At 39.1% G+C, this 12,851-nt stretch overlaps 1 long non-coding RNA gene across 1 annotated transcript in view; it reads left to right on the top strand.

The window, feature by feature from the left end:
• The first annotated feature begins 1,391 nt into the window (after positions 1-1,391).
• Positions 1,392-12,851, top strand: part of LOC143412481 (uncharacterized) — a 25,041-nt gene continuing 13,581 nt past the window's right edge. Inside the window, exon 1 of the long non-coding RNA XR_013092978.1 lies at positions 1,392-1,524. This is a non-coding gene — a long non-coding RNA (uncharacterized LOC143412481). The remainder of the gene's footprint in view (positions 1,525-12,851) is intronic.

The following is a 12,851-nucleotide window of genomic DNA, read 5'->3' as shown; positions in this document are numbered from 1 at the left end:
ATAAAAAACAAAATTTTTACAATTACAGTAAATATGAAAAAGAGGCAAAAATAACTTAGTTTTAAACATATAACAACACATTAGAGAATCAAACTATATCTTTAAAAAATTATAAAAATTATAAAAATATTCAAGGGTCACATTTTGAAAAAAAAATCTTATCTGTCTGTTATATTAGACATAGGTAAGCATCGCTGAGGATTGCTAGAAATCTACTGGGCTAATGGAATTCCTCTGAAGAAACTAGTGCATTAATGGACATCAGGGATCATGGAGAACTCCCTTACATGTTAGTTGTGCACCTGCTTTTGCCAGCTGTGCTCTTCCAAAGCTAAGAGGCACATTATTGGCACGGTCAGTAGGGGCTGCACTGTGCCATGAGGGGCTACAGGGAGCACAGATTTAAAAGGTGACTGTTAACCCTGAGTGGGTTCCTTTGTCCCACCACAGAGGAGGGAAACTTAAGCTTAACATCCAAAATAGTGAGCATTACAAAAACACATCAAAATTTACCAAACCGCTACACATCAAACAGCTGGTGCTGTTTAACAGTACAAATTATAAATAATAAAGTGTGACAACCACTGTAAATACCTCATTCACACAGTAGTTATGATTGTGGGAGCTGTCCAAGATATTCAGGTATTTAACTCCTCTTCACAACCCATTATAGCAAAATGCAGGATTCATTATCAAAGCCCAGTTTCAGCAGGAGCTGAAGTTTTGTTTGTTGCTTCCAGCAGCTTAACAGTCTTCCATCTGAGTTTATTAAATCCTGGCAGCAGCACACAACAGCAGAATCAATGTTCATCTCTAAAGCCTGTTGTGCACATTTAAATCTCATGGAGTAACAGAGGTCACTTCATTAATCACTCGTAATTATCAATTATATCTGACATGGAGAGATTTATCAGGACGCTAAATGACATTTACTTTCCTTGCCAGCAGTGCAGACAGCTGATTTGGTGTGATTATACTGGGGAAGCATATACGTCTTAATATATAGCAAGCTTAATCTTAATCTTTATATATAGTATAGTAAAGGTATCAAGAAGGATCAAGCAACTCCCAGTTCACTCTCAAGGTAACACTACTGAGGTCTCTCCTGACTCATGTAAAAGTCTTTATTTTTACACAAACCTTTCAACCTTTTTAAAACCATATGTAACTCTGCCTATATAAATAGTTCATTAATTTTGATGGTTGAATGGAAATGTTCTCAGTGTTTAAGAATGTACACAAACGTCTGTAAGGTATCTGATGTGTGCCAATCAGATGCATACCCTTCTTATTCGCATTTTGAGGTGTATGTCATTATTTTCTGCAAAGTTATTGGTATGTACTACAGCTCTGGCCAACCCTCAAGCGAGCTCAGGTAGAGGGTAGGGAGTGTGCACTCTGCGGGAAGAGAGAGAGGAGAGATGAGCAACAGTGTGAGTGGAGGCAAAGTTCATAGGCAAGCAACAAACCTTTATTTTCAGGATGACGAACTGGAGTGTGAAAGCTGTTGTACCCTACCGCGAGGTAAATATGAATCTGTGAATTGTGTTTGAAACTTGTGTCTTAAGTTACCGTGTAAGATGGGCTAGCTGCGATTAGCCTCTAGCTTAGCCGCTAGCTTAGCCTAGCATGTTTGCTTAGCTCATGTCCTGCTCTGAACTCATGTATTTAGCAAATGCTAATATCGTGGAGAATCAACTAACCCAGCTAAATGCCAACTGTCATGCTTTTAGTTGGTTTGTAAAATGGTCAGGGAAGCTACTGCAATTTTGCCTGACAACATTTTTATGACAGCTATATTCACCTGTACATTTATTATATATCATAATACATTGACACGCAATTCTCTGTCTGGAGAACACTGGTTCGCAAGTAGCCTATCACTAGCAAACAAACAGCTATCCATTTCAAGGAAAATATATGTATAATGCTTACTGTTTATTAAAGAAAAGTATCTTGAGTGGAATTCAAATTGCTGGATCGGCGGACAAAAGGCGGTTTCTCGAAGAACATTTGTTTTTGAAGGCGGGTATTTTTCGAAGTCGCAAAAGTATAACGTCACAAGAAGGTGATTGGTCACTTGTAATGTGGACCCTGGAAAAACATTAATTATGATGATGTGGGAACAACGCCAACACGAGGATATCAGATTGTCCTGGGTGTTGGACCGCGCCCTGCTGGCGGCCTTGACCCAGTTGCCCCAACTATCCCCTTGAACAGCCTGAAGGCCTGAGTACTGTTTTTTTGTGCTTTTATTTTGCTGCTTGGCAACAAGCTCCCAGCGCACCCGAGCCACGACTCAAGTCTGCAACGAGGTGTTTTGTTAACACAGAAATACTGTTGCAGTTAAGGTGTGTGTGTCGGTGCGAGTGTGTGTGGGCCCACCATATTATTTAATTATTTGGTTTCAGTTGATATTAGATACCTTACCATTGTTCGACAACCTTTGTTAATGTTACTTATTTTCTTTTTTGTTATTGGAACTAATTATCACTAAAGTGGAGTTGATTTTATAATTGACACACTTGTGTGTGGTTCATTTCCATATAGTCTATTTTATTGCACATTGATGTCACAAGCATCAAAAAGGGAGTATCAGTAGTAAGCAACAACAGGAACGCAGGGCCCCTCTCAATAAAACGTGGGACGGGTGTTGCATTGGAGATTTTGACCATTGGCAATGCTATTAATGCTATTGTTTTCAGGTGAAGATCTACATGTCTCACATTCAAAATCCTTGAATGTACACAAATACAGACAAATTCCTGAAAATAGTTACATGCTATTGCAGTGATGGACAGTTATTGGCCAAAATCAGCAACTTGCCAGAAAAGGCAATAAAGAAGAGATGTGGAAGCTACATTGCAAATGCAGGGAGGAAGAAACAAAACAAAAACAGGGCTTATGAATGCAAACTTATGGTAGGAAAAAATAAAAGAGGATGGGTAATACAAGTGCAAAAAAAAAAAAAAGAAAGAGGTCACACTTGTAAACAGAGCTAATGATACATAAAATTGAAGTAATCAATTCTAGCACCTGCAGCAGCCTACTTCCACCAGGCTGATTTTCTGACATCACTCATCAGCTATTGACCAGAATTCATGCCTCCAGGGATGATATTGGGATTTTAATGTAGTCACACCTGAGACACACTAGTGATAAAACAACGTCTGTCCTCTTTGGCAGACCTAAAGTGATTATTCTACGCAAAGGTAGAGATTTCAGTGCCTGTAAAACCTATCATGCTGGTCCATTCTCAGCAGTTCACCCTGAGAAGCAATAGCCTTGCGCAATTAGCTTGAAGAACTGCAAATGCACACATCCAATTAAAGCAGAACCTGATTCACTTGCCAGAAAATCAATACAGATCTTTTCCCTAATGTGAGAGGCAGCAGTGCCTAAGATAGTGCGAACAAAGTGCTGTCTTTCTTTCCTTTATCATTATTTACCTTCTGTCTGCATTCTGAATGGGACACAACAGCATACTAAACACAAAAGTATTGAAGTACTGTCGGGGATAAGCAAATTAATTCACACAAGAAAAAAAACAAAACATACAGGCTAGGGCTGTGCGATATGACCAAAATCTCATATCCCGATATAAGAATTCTATCGTCCAGATAACGATATAAATCACAAAAATGTAACATTTTCTGTAAATTCTGTGACTCTCGGGCAGCTCGACTTGCGGGAAGTGTTTCCAGCTGCGCGTCATGTACCTGGAGTCGAGTGTTTTAACCGATGCATGAAACTATACATTTTTAGACATAAGTTGTAACAGCTGCCGTTTTCTTTGTGAATATTTATTACACGACGTGCTGCGGGGAAAAGCCTGTTCTAACGTTTGAGTCTAAGGTTTATTTTTTAGCACCTGATGGCTCTTTTTTGCTTCTCATCCGTAAATAATCTGCTCTTTCACGTGATTCAGTTTATTTTGAAAAGTCTCAACAGGATCTTGAGCTTTATTGTGAAAGGTTTATGTGGAACATAAACAAGCGGACACGCAATGCTGTTACCGTCGTTGTTGCTAACGACAACGCATAAAAACAGGCGCTTGTCCATCCGTAGTGTGGTTATATTAAATATAAGAGAACTTTAATAAATTAATATAGCCACTACAGTGACCATCAAAACCATGAAAAAATATTGCCGTAAACAGTTTTCCTGGCACTGGTACATTGCACAAAGTGGCTGGAATAATGAAGGAGGATGACTACCAAAATCTTCAACGTCACCTCAAATCAACAGGTTGAAACTTGGACATAGTTGAGTGTCCCAGCACAAACACACACTAAAACTGGTTTTGAAATGGATAAAGCAGGCTAACATGACATTTCTGGAACAGCTTTCCTGGAATCTAATGAACCCAAATTTTCATGAAAATGTTTGGGCAATGTTTAAAAGGCAGGTCCATGTCAGGACACCAGTCAATTTCAATTAATTTGATCATTTCATGAGTGATGTGATCCCCAGCCAGAAGCTTGTTGATGGCTATCCGATGTCATTAGCTGTTCCCGGGTCCAAACTCCGCTTCATGTCCCAAAGTCAAACGAACAACTGCGGCATCACTGAGAGTTACAAACTGTCTAAATTCTTTCATCTTTAATAAAATGATCAGTGTGCTCCACCAGGTGTAACAATTGTGTTTAACATCCAGTCATCCACGAAAACAGAATTTATGAAGTTTAACAGAGTTTGAAGTTAGCTTGCTAGTTTCCATCTAATGATGATTCACAATGTTCTGACTGAGGGATTTCTTAAACCCTTTGAAGTCGGTCGGAGCGGGCACGCTCTTTTTTGGGTAACTATTTTTAAATCCCAATAGCACTGCAACCGCATAAGCTAGCGCAATAATTTTTTTTGCATATGAAACCGGAGGAGTTGTACTTACATCTTATGCCATCAGCTTGTCCTAATTCACGGTTTCCTTCCACATATAGCTTTGCAAAAATTGCATGAAAAGCACTTGCAGGAACAAAAACACAATATTCCAGAAACACGCTTTGCCGATCTGATCAGCTGTTCGTAACACTTCCCACATTGAAACAGACGTCAGCACGAACAATCGCATGTCCACCATTTCCTGCCCGAAACCGGAAGTGACGTCATTTTCGCGGAAAATGTAGTTTTTTACTTGTAGGCCTTAAGAGCCTATACTGGTGTTTTTATAAGTCATGTTTGACTTTATGCTTTTCTGAATAGTTTCTGGGATGCTTAGAACTCGAATTGCACTGCTTAAAATAGTTTATTTTGATGCATATGCTGTTTTCTTTGCAAATTTGCATCATAGGATTGTTTTTCGTTTTTCCTGCAGTATATAAAAATTGGTGTATCTCAAAAATAAAACTATGAAGACACTCAAAATAAATTTCCTGTTGTTGTAAACTTTTTTTGCAACTTTTTTGTATTTGAAGTTTTGAGGGATAAGCCTCTTAAATTTCTCCAAGCAGAAGTATATGTAAAAAAAACAAAAACGATTTTCAATTTCTTTGTAATTTATTGCACTTTTTTGCAATTAATGTAGTTACTATGGACTTAATGCATACATATTATTAAAATATGGGCTATAACAGTTGTATTGATGTATAGCAACTTGAAATGCTCCCAAAAATGGCACTACAGCATGTAAAAATATAAAGTAAGCTCTGGCGGACTTGGTTCTATGGTAGGTCTTAAAGGGTTAAAAATAAAATTGCAATTGCATGGCAGGATGTAAACGGACCAAACTCAGGAAAACAGCTAAGATAATCCATCAATAATACGAGGTTAGTCCTTAATATACTGCTGCATGGGCTGGGCTGTAGTTACATTGTAAGGTTTTAAAAACTGAGCTTTAAAGCGTGCTGCCGATGAATAGTGGTAATAAAAACCGAGAGAGGTCGACAGTGATCACTGCCTTTTTTTCGGGGCTTGCTCAGATTAAATAGAACAAGATACAAAGAATTAAAACATGTTAAAACACAACACCCTAATAAGCACAGAGTAGTTTGGACCCGGAAGCAGGGTTCATACGTCATCACTTAACAACCAGATTAAAAACTTCTAGTTTGGGTGCAACTTACTAGTGGAAGTGTATGTATATAGTTGGGCCTGTATGTATACTTTTGATCCTGTATGGATTAGAGAAAATAAAATGCATTCAGTCTTTTGCACTGTTTTTTAAAGTAAATAAAGATATATGCTGTACAATCATTCAGCGCTGGAAAAAGAAACCAGTTCAAGGAAAACATTAAAAGGCCCTAAACGCCATGACTTTCATGCCCATGATGGGTGTATGTAGACTTCTGACCACAAATGTACTTATACTGACCTTATCTACAGGCCACAAATATCCAAGGGTTTTTTTTAAAAGTACTTTGGCATTGGTTTCATTTTTCACACCCAAAGGCTATCGTTTCAATTTATTCTCTGGCTAGAATGCAAAAGATTAATTTTACAGCTGTAGTGAATACTGAAGTCTCTACTATATTACTATATGAGCATGCACTGCCCTCAATTGCTTATGACATTTAGTTTCTTCAAATAAAAATGGCAACGTAGCAGTGATTGATATAGTAGGTATATCTATCTTTCACATGCAGTTTTTAATATTAACCAAACCAACTGCTTTCAAAAATTGTACATATTGTGTATACATTTTGATATAGTATTCGTACACAACAAAGTCTGGCATTTGGCCACAGACTGAGTTCATCAGCAGGGTTTGTTTTCTGTAAACACAGCTGGGGTCTGGTACTTGTGTGGGTGGTACAAACCTACTTGGAAGCCAAACAGGCATACTGATACCACCCATGTATGCTGGCATATGTGTCTCAGGGAGAGAAGGGCGATGAGCATCACATGTAATAATATGTGCTGTTAAGTGTATGTTTGTGTTATTGTAATGTGCAGTGTTATGTGTTAGTGTGGGTGTGTGCTTATCAGCGTGATGCTTGTGCCGCTGGGCAGGAGCACAGAACGAAGGAGTGAGACAAGCTTGAAGTCAACCTCAGATGCCCCCCTGCAGCCTCCCACTGAGTGGGAGCATGCGAATTTGAGGGGACAAGCATTTCATGTCTTTTTTTTTTTTTTTTGCTGGAGTGGCAAAACTTAGTGACATGTAATCTTGGAACGGTAGCAGAAAAGCCTCTGCAGATTAACAGAGTTAATGTGCTCCTGCACTTCCTATTTTATATTAGTATTTTGAAAATGAGGCTTAATTGATACACAGGAGGTGGTTTGGTTTTGTTTCTGTATGTTTTATTTGTTATTGTTGATGCTGCAGTTTATTGTCATTTTTGAATCTGCGCAAACTGCAATGTTGTCTTTAAAGACAGAGTGAAAGAAGCAAAACACCCTTTGATTATTAACCTCTATTATATTGTTGTACATAATTAGCACACAGCTTCACACAAAGTATTGGCTTTGGGACTTTAGCCAGTGTTGTATTGAATGTGTGCAGAATATGCAGCGATAATTAGACTTTGCAGTTGGCCCAGTGATCTGGTCCATCAGCTGCAACTGCCACCCTTCGTTGCACATGAAACACTGCTTTGTTAAAGCACAGGGGAGCACCCTGGCTTCTCTGGTAAGACCGTGGTATTTCTCAGTACTTAGAGAGGCAGAGAGGATTAAGTGAGTTTGGGAGGGTCTGTCACTGGCTAGCCTCAAGGTGAGTGACAAAATCACTACAACATCAGCATATTTCATTCTCTTTGTACCCAGCGGTTAAAGAGCCAGAGAGCCACTTTGTCAGTAGATCAGAACAGAGTTTTATTCAAATTAAAAACTGGGAGATATCAGGGCACAGGATGTATATGGAGGAAAAAGCAGCAATTTGTCTTTTTTTTTTTTTTTTGCTCAGATGTCAAGAAAGCAGCTATATGTTGTTGCCCTGTAGTTCACCAGGAGCTGAAATTATAACATATTGCAACACAATAATGCACAATGATATACAAACAATGCGGTCTTGCTAAAATTAAAACCAAGATAATGTGATATTCTTTATGTTTATTTGAATAATATGAACGATTTATTTCTAAAGGCGGGACGACTGATTGTTATTAAACACTAACACAAAAAACTATCACAAATCATACAGTTGCAGTCACTTTGGGTCGTGTGGGCCCAGCATTGACATTAGGGCTGGGTATTGTCACTGATTTCTAGAATCGATTCGATTCCGATTCACAAGGTCCTGAATCGATTCGATCCACGATTCGATCCACGATTCGATTCAATTCGATTTGAGTCTGGGAAATTTTGCCTCAGACAGTCAGAAATATTATAATTCAGATCAGTACATTTACATATTTTTGTATCTATAAAAAGGAAGCTGACACTTTCCAGACTTTATCAAAGGTGTGAGCATCACAGCAGATGCCTTTGTGTCAAAGTAGCTGAAGATAAAACAGAAAAACACGAAGGTGATTTTCCTGGCCTGGGATTTTATAAAGATATTCTGCAGTACATCAAAAAGAAAAAAACATTAATCAACTTATGAACATTACCTCTGAAGTTACAGCGGTTTTATTAGCGACACAGCGTAGTCTTGTGCGTAACAAGCAAGTGAATAATGCAGAAAACAGATTTCGGGGATAGACGGGAAACTGTTCTTGAAGTACACTGAGAAAGAGAGAGAGAGCTGTGCATGAAGTGTGATTTTATTGTGGTTGAAGCAAAACAGCAAAAGTAAGAGGGAGTCCATGACAATGTTTATGTGAAGCTTAGTTTGGATCTTCTTTTGCTGCTGGTTCAGTCAATATTGTTTGGAGAGAGATAAAACTAACAGCTTTAGAATCAGCGCAAAAAGGGTGTAAACACAAAGCGCGGACCCGCCGAAACATCAGAATCAGCGAGCTGTCGGCTTTCAGCCCCGACCGTGTCCGTGTCTTCGGGTGAGAAAGGCGACATCTCACTGATTCTGATCCGCGGGTCCGCGCTTTGTGTTTACGTCTTTGTGCAGAAGCCGTGTTCCTGCTCTCATTTACTGTTTTAAATGTTTGGTGGTTGTCAAAATTTTGTGACGTTTCACCTGAGATTCTGGAATTTTGGGCAAAATACATTTATATAAAAAAACAGATTCAGGATTTTAATGAATCGATATCACGTTATCCAAGCTAGAATCGATTTAATCGATTATTAAAACCCACCCCTAGTTGACATTACCTCTCTAGGAATTTTTCTGACAATAATGATACCTGGCATATTTTATAGGGAAAGTGCAAAGTTCTTTGAACCAGATGCATTTATCTTGTGCAGATGTTCACAAGCATCAAATAACCAACCAACAAATAACCCACACAATTTAGCTTTCACTTATTTTGTGTTAAATAAATAAACATGGCAGAGGCAGACTAATGTGCTTGTCCTTTTTTTTTTTTTTTTTTTACAAAGCAAACCTACTTTTCAAATTTTTAACTGTTCACTAAGTGCAAGGAAGGAGGCCTAGGACTAATGAGTGTCAGAACCACTATCCAGCATGAAACAAAGATCCACAGTACATCAGGAAGATGGCCACAACTGATCACATGCTTAGTAAAGTAGATGGCTGGACAAAGCTGGACTGAAAGACAGCAGAGAAGCACTAATCACGGCAGCACAGGAACAAGCTTTGCCCACAAAATCGATAGAGGCTGGGGTCTACCACACCAGGCAATACCTCAGATGCAGAGGTGCAAAGATGCCACTGAGACAATCTAGCAGATTGCAGGGAGAAAGATGCTAGCAGACAGGGCATATGGAACACCATAAATAAATGGCTGGCACAGCATACAGAAACATCTGTGTTCGGTAGGGTCTAAAAGTCCCAAAGTCAAAATGGGATATGCCATTTGGGATGGTCGAGAATGACCGAGCTAAGATCCTATTGGACTTCCAGATACAGACAGACAAACCGGTGATGACTAACCAACCGGACATAGTAGTGGTAGACAAGCAGAGGAAGACGGCTGCTATAACAAGTGATAGCAACATCGGGAAGAAGGAAGTTTGGAGAAGGAAGAAAGGAAGTTCGAAAAATAATAAGAACTGAGAGAGCATCTTGAGAAGACGTGGAGGGTGAAGGCAACAGTGGTCCCAATGGTAATCGGAGTACTCGAGATGGTGAATCCCAAACTGGGTAAGTGGCTCCAGAAGATGCCAGGAATGATATTAAAGATCTCTTTACAGTAAGTGCCGACAAATATCAGAAAATAATATGTGTAATTGGTTTTTAAATGAGTAGTTTTTTGTTTGTTTATGGACTCCGGAGCTAATATTTCAGATAACTGAGGTATGATGTAATTGAAATTCTTGCTTAAGGAAAGATTTTGTTTTTTCCACTGTTTTATCTCTGGGAAATGAGAAATATCATTCTATACTTTGTGAAAATCTGTCATGCCTTATCCTGCTTCTGTTTTGTGTATCTTTTCTCCCCTCTTGTGATTACAGGTTTATCACTGTCATAAAACTATCTTTTCACAGGATTTTAGAAACAGAAAAATGCACAGATTGAGCTCATTAATGGCTTTTCCAGTAAGTACAAATCTGTATAAATGAAAATGGCAATAGGTGTACATGTATGTCGAATGAGTTGTTTGCTCCAATAACAAACCTTCAATTGGTCAGTGGTTGATGGTTCTTTCCAACATTTTAGATGAAATAATAATTATAATTAGGAAACACAATTATACATTTTCTTCAAACCATGTAGCAGCATGTTTAAGTTCCTTTGTACTTCATTAAGATGTAGAAACTGTGCTTATTCTAATATCTTAATTGGCATTTTCTAATGCTACAATTATCTCCATGTATTCAGTGTACAATACACAAAAGGACATCTCATCAGCAGACCAGAAGAGATTAAAATGAGGCTGTAAAGAGGAGCTTTCCTTCTGTCAGAGCTGCTAAAGAAGTGATTAATTGTGTGTGTGTGTCATTAGCCTTTTGACTGTGGACCCCTCTAGGAGTGATAGCAGTGATAGGCTCCACGGCTGCTTCATGCTCAAAGTGTCATGTCTCTGGTTCTCAGCCCTCCTCAACCGATGGTGTGTGGTTAATTGTAAATGAGATGGAAAGCAGGAAGAACAAACCAGAGGTTGAGCACATATACTCATCTGACAATTCATTAGTTACACCTAGCTAGTACCACTTTGCACACAGTTTAGGCTTTTGAACTTCCTTAATTTTTCATGGTACAAATTGAATAAGGTGCTGTAAACATTACTTATAGATTTTGGTCCATATTGAAATAATAACATCACAAAGTTGCACATTTGACAGCTTCACATCCCTAATATGAATCTTCCAATCCCAAAGGTGCTCTACTGGATTGAAGTCTGGTGACTCTGGAGTCAATTTGAGCACAGTGAACGTGCTGTAGTGTTCGAGAAACCAGTTTGAGTTGATTTGAGTCTTGTGACATGGCACATTATTTTGCTGGCAGCAGCCATCAGAAGATGGGAACACTGTGGCCATAAAGGGATGAACATGGTCAGCAACAATACTCAGGTATTTTATGGCATTTATATGATGCTCAGTTGATAGTAAGGGTCCCAAAGTGTGCAAAGATGTTCTCCACACTGTTATACCACCACCAGCCTGAGCTGTTGATACAAGGCAGGATGCAGACATGCTTGCATGTCATTTACACCAAGTTCTGACTATACCATCAGAACCTAATAATGTCACAGGAGAAATTGAGATTCATTGACATTATTGTCCAGTTTTGGTGGTGTCGTGGGAATTTAGCCTCACTTTCCTGTTCTTAGCTGACAGGAGTGGTACCAGGTGTGGTCTTCTGCTGCTGTAGCTCATCTGCTTCAAAGTTTGACGTGTTGTACATTAAGAGAGTTCTTCTTCTTAGTCATGCTTGCTGAGCAGTGTTGCCAACTTAGCGACTTTGTCGCTATATTTAGCGAGTTTTCAGACCCCCTTAGCGACTTTTTTTCTAAAAAGCGACTAGCGACAAATCTGGCGACTTTTCCTGGTGTTACTGGAGACTTATTTATGACGACTTTTTGACGTGAAAGCGTGTATCGCTCCTACTCTCAACAAGCAGCGGTGCTGCCGAGGGCACCTCAACCGTGCCAAAGCGCTCACGGGCGGAGGATAGTCCTCCCCCCGCTGCTATCAGGGCAGGAGATGTTCACATCTGTGCGTCCAAACTGCAAATGAATTGCGCATGAGCGAAGCCGCTGCTCCCGCACTGACTGTAACGCAGTCAGTTCTTCCTTTACTGTTATGCTGTTTTGTGGATCACAAGGTTTAAAACTACTTATAAACACACACACACAAATGAACCACCAGAGTGCCAATCTCGGGTCACTTTTGCCAGTCCAGGCCCGAATAAAGGAGCAGGGTTGAAATTGTGACATTAAAAAATAATAATTGCTAAAAGAAATTTAATTTGTAGTTCTAAATAAATTCTGAATTCATTTAAGACGTTTTCACTCACTCTGTCTCTTCCACAATGTTATTTCTCTCTCCAACAATGTAGGTTACAATTACATTAGCATGACCAATTATGCAAATTAGGCGATGATGTCATTTAGCAACTTCTAGCGACTTTTGGTACAGCCAATAGCAATTTTCCTTACTGAGGAGTTGGCAACACTGTTGCTGAGTTGCTAACATTTGATTTGATGATTTGCACCAGGTGATCTAGTGCAGCAGTCTCCAACCCCTGGGCCCCGTGAGTTGTTTGATACCGGCCTGCGAGAGTTGAGGCTTGCGTGTTGAAATTGATGGTTTTCAGCATTTGTATTGGTTTTTATTGTTATTATTTTGTCGTTATTTTTGTAAAATTGTTGTTATCGTTAACACGGTTTTTCCTGGGTTTTTTATCGTGTGTTATGAATAAATCTTCCTTTTGTTGGATACCAGTACTGGTT

Source organism: Maylandia zebra, linkage group LG14 (assembly GCF_041146795.1).
Source record: "Maylandia zebra isolate NMK-2024a linkage group LG14, Mzebra_GT3a, whole genome shotgun sequence".
NCBI lineage: Eukaryota > Metazoa > Chordata > Actinopteri > Cichliformes > Cichlidae > Maylandia > Maylandia zebra.
This window is presented reverse-complemented; position numbering and strand designations above follow the sequence as displayed.